The sequence below is a fragment of the Geospiza fortis genome, unplaced genomic scaffold (assembly GCF_000277835.1).
Source record: "Geospiza fortis unplaced genomic scaffold, GeoFor_1.0 scaffold157, whole genome shotgun sequence".
NCBI classification, from domain to species: Eukaryota; Metazoa; Chordata; class Aves; order Passeriformes; family Thraupidae; genus Geospiza; species Geospiza fortis.
The window spans coordinates 7,574,443-7,578,243 of NW_005054314.1; the positions used below are offsets into that span (position 1 = coordinate 7,574,443).

The window sequence follows — 3,801 nt, forward strand, 5'->3', positions numbered from 1 at the left end:
TGCTCCCGGGGCTGATCCCGGGGCCGCACCGTGCACGTGCCGGGATGCCGCCGTTCGCGTCCGCTGGAAAACGCGCCTGCCCTGGGCCCCACTGGCTTCCTCCACCAGCTTTCCCCACCAGCTGCTCTGGTCCCCTCAAGGAGGCCGATGTGCCCCCTAGGACATAGGAGATGCCCTTCATCTCGTGCCTCCTGTGGCATCGCTGGGCGAGGTCCCGCCGGTCCCGGTGTCCGCTGTTCCTCCGTCCCATGGCAGAGGCCATTGGGGTGCGGAGTCATTGGTGCTGCTCAGGCTCTGCTGTGGGTGTGGGGTTTGTTTGTTTTGGCTTTTTTTTTTTTCTTTCTTTCCAGGAAGAGCTTAATGTTCTCGTATTTCTGGCTCCCTTTGCCACTTGAGATTTGGCAAAGACGCCAACCGAAAGTGATTCTTAAATGTCAAACTGGACAAAATGTTTTGAAACCCCCTTAGACCGAGGCGGAAATGTCAGTGTGTTGTAGCTGGTGACTTTCCATGTCCCTGATGGTTCCTGGCACATGTGGGCAGCAGCACCCGGCACAGGGGCTGCAGCCATCCCTGGCAGCAGCATTGTGGCTGTGGAGTACAGGCTGTTGTGACTTGGAGGTTGCCCTCAGTGCTCCACAGGCTTGAAGGGCTGGGAGTCATGGAGAAAGATCTCCCTGGTGGATGTGAGCCCCCAGTGTGGGTGAGGCTGGACCCACTCAATGGGCTGTGTGCTCTCAAATGTTTGCTTTTTCTGTGTTTGTCATGTGGAAAGAGCAGGAGAGCTGGGTTGTAGGATGCCAAAGGAGCAGATGCTGGTGGAAGGGGGATTTGAGAAGTTCTTCCCCGCTAGCAGAGGTGGAGGATGGCACCTGTCTCTGTACCTGAGCATGGGCAGGGCTTGCTTTGGGGTGCTGGGTGAGCACAGTGTGCTCTGTGCCTGACCTCACTGTGGTCCAGGGGGCAGAGAGGCTGCTTGTGCAGGTCTCAGGGGGTGAGGAGCCCTCTCTGTTTTGTCCTGCCAGACAAGAAAGGTTAGAAAGGGGAGCTGCTGTCCTGCCTTTCTTCTGAGCACCAGCGCCTTTGACCACTGCTGCCTGCTGTCGAGGAGGGGGAGTGATGGTTCCTCAGTGTTTTTGTGAGGTCTGTTCCCTCTGAGCACTTCTCCCCTGACCTTTGCCTGCTGCTGTCACCAGCACTTGGATTTAGCAATTCCCCCTCCTCACGCCCCATGCTACAAAGCTTTGAATTCCTCACCTGAAAATACAAGAAGTCACATTATGGCCTTTCTCTGAGTCAGTCTGTTCAAAGGGGAGTTCCAGGGGTGTGCAATGAGTTATAAAAGCTTCTGAGCTTTCCCTGTGGCTGTGCTTCCTTCTGCTTTCCTAGGCCTGTGCAGAGGGAAGGTGTCTGGGGTCAGGGTGCTAAAATACTGGGCTGAAGCTCTCAGTAGTTTTTGCAAATGGCTGAGCTGAAACCTGTGACTGAGCATTTCTGGGCTCTGCTGATGGCCTGGCCTGGCAGAAGTGTTTGGATCCAGGGCTTTATGTGTACTCAGGAGTTGCTTTCCCCTGGCTGCCAGTGTCTTTCCTTTGTACCGTGTCCTGGTGCCCAGCTGCAGACCCAGGGCTTTGTTGGCTCTGCTGGGCGTGTTTGCAGGTGTGTCACACAGTGTGCTGCTGCTGCTGCTGGCATCCTTGGGCAGGCAGGTGATCCCTGCCTGTTGGCAGTGGTCTGTAGCATGTGCGCACTCAGGGATCCCACTGGAGCTCACCCCAGGGGACAGAATCAGCCCAGCTCTAGGAACACCCACACCCTGGAAAGGGAAAAGCAGGGGGAGGGTGCAGGGGTGTTTTTATCGAGCTGCTGAGTGAGAAGAGCAAACATCCTGGCACACAGTGCCATGGCACTCGGGGCAAGAGGTGCCAGCTCACCGTTACATACTTTGCAGTGTTGATAAGCATGTCCTGAGCGTGTTGAGCACTGTGGGGATCAGCCCTGGCTCACCTCCCTGCTGCACCCTGGGCAAGCTTCCTGCGAGGGTTTCAGCTGCACAGGAGGTGTTCCAGAGCCAAGGTGGCCCTAAGTTAGGGAGCAGAGGCAGGAGCACTCCTTGCTGGGGGTGATCTGCTGGTAATTGTCTCCAAGACTGTTCCAATGTGCAGTTAAAGGGTGCCCATGGCACCTGGCAGTGCCCTGTGCTCAGTCCTGGGGTAACCTTGTCTCCCCTGTTCTGGGAGGGAGGCAGTGGGTTTGCTTTGGCTGCTCCTCCACTCTCTGCCCTCCCTCAGCTGCAGCAAATCTGGGTTGGTGGCTCCTTGCAGACCCTTCCTAGGGCAGGACTGTGTTTGCTCCATGGGGGTTAAAGCCAGAGCAGCCCCTGTGTCCTTCAGTTTGCTGCAGCCAGCCTGGTTTGTGCTTCTTGTCGTTTTACCACCCCTCCCAGTAGTGTGGCCACTCTAACAAAACTAGGAAAGGCCCTTTCCATGGAGTGCCCCAGCTGAAATGGGGACATTTGAGAGCTTTGGGCTGCTTGCAGAGGGATGCACATGCCATTTCTGGCAGCGCAGTGGCACCCACAGGTTGCCCTTCCAACACCTCCACCCTGATGCTGGGGTGGAGAAATCTCCTTTTGCCCTGTGTTTCCTGCCCAGTCCCAGGCAGTGCATCCTCCACACTTCTTGTAGAAAAGAGTGTTGCAGGAGGAGTGAGTCTGTGCAGCAGGAGCAGTGTTCCCCTCAGTGTGGGGCATGCAGGGAATCTGTGCCCCAGCAGGGTTTGCCATGACCTAGCTGGGGACAAGGGCTGTGGCGGTACCAAAGAGGGTTTAAAAAGAAGCTGTACCCACTTCTGGCAGATGCTCCTCTGGGATTCAAGAGCTTATGGGTATTGCAGGGCAGAATGAGCTGTGTGGGTCAAGAGATGGAGTGGGATGGAGCTCCCTTCCCTCTGCTGAGAGCACAATAAAACTGGTGCTGCTTGGGTGGCAGAACTCGGTTTTCTTGTGAAATTAGTATTGTCCACGCCTTGCTGTATCTGTGTTTCCCTCTGCCAGCAGGAAGGCAGGTGAGGCAGTGGGTGCCCCTTGGCGTGGGGCAGCCAGGGGCTCTCATGGTCCCTACATTAACTGACCCTGCCTGGTGTTACAGCAGCTCTGGGTGTTACACGGCAGGAGAGGAGGCTTTGCAGGGAGTTTCGTGTGTGCCACTTGGCAGTTTTTGTGTGTATTGCTTTTTTTTTCCCATCCTTAAGTAAAAATGTATCTTTGGCAAGTGGGTGTAGCAGGGGTATCCCCAGGCTGTAGAGTCAGGAAATGCCGAGCTGCAGCTGCACCATCCCATAACCCCAGCTCTGCTTTTGTCTGCACTGACGGTCCATGGGAGAGGGGCTGGCTCCCAAACAAAGCCCACAGAGCATTTCTGAGCAGTGTTGCTGCTCCCCCCATGTGAGGTGGCACCACAAGCCCAGCGCAGCTGTGGCTCTGCTCCGCAGTGAGTGCTTGCCTCAACAGCTGAGCTGCCATGCTCCCCTCCCCAGAATTAAAACCCAAGCCACATCTAAACCACTGGGTCGTGGACAAGACTTTCTAGGCAAGTCTTACAGCACAGATGAGCCTGGTCCTCTCTCACCTGTAACTGCCCAAGGGACAAAATGAAGGCTGTGAGGCAAGGTCTGGCAGTGTGGGCTGTGGCAGTGCCAGCAGCTTTCCTGGAGCCACAGCTGCACTTTCCCCATTCGGCCCTGGGTAGGGAGGCCTGGAGCCTCCACCCCTGCGTGGCAGCCCGGCCTTTTCAACCAGCG

At 56.4% G+C, this 3,801-nt stretch overlaps 1 protein-coding gene across 1 annotated transcript in view; it reads left to right on the top strand.

Annotated features, from left to right (window-relative positions):
* DLG3 (discs large MAGUK scaffold protein 3) overlaps positions 1-3,801 on the top strand; it is a 38,081-nt gene that overhangs the window by 18,208 nt on the left and 16,072 nt on the right. The gene's annotated exons all lie outside the window — the stretch shown is intronic.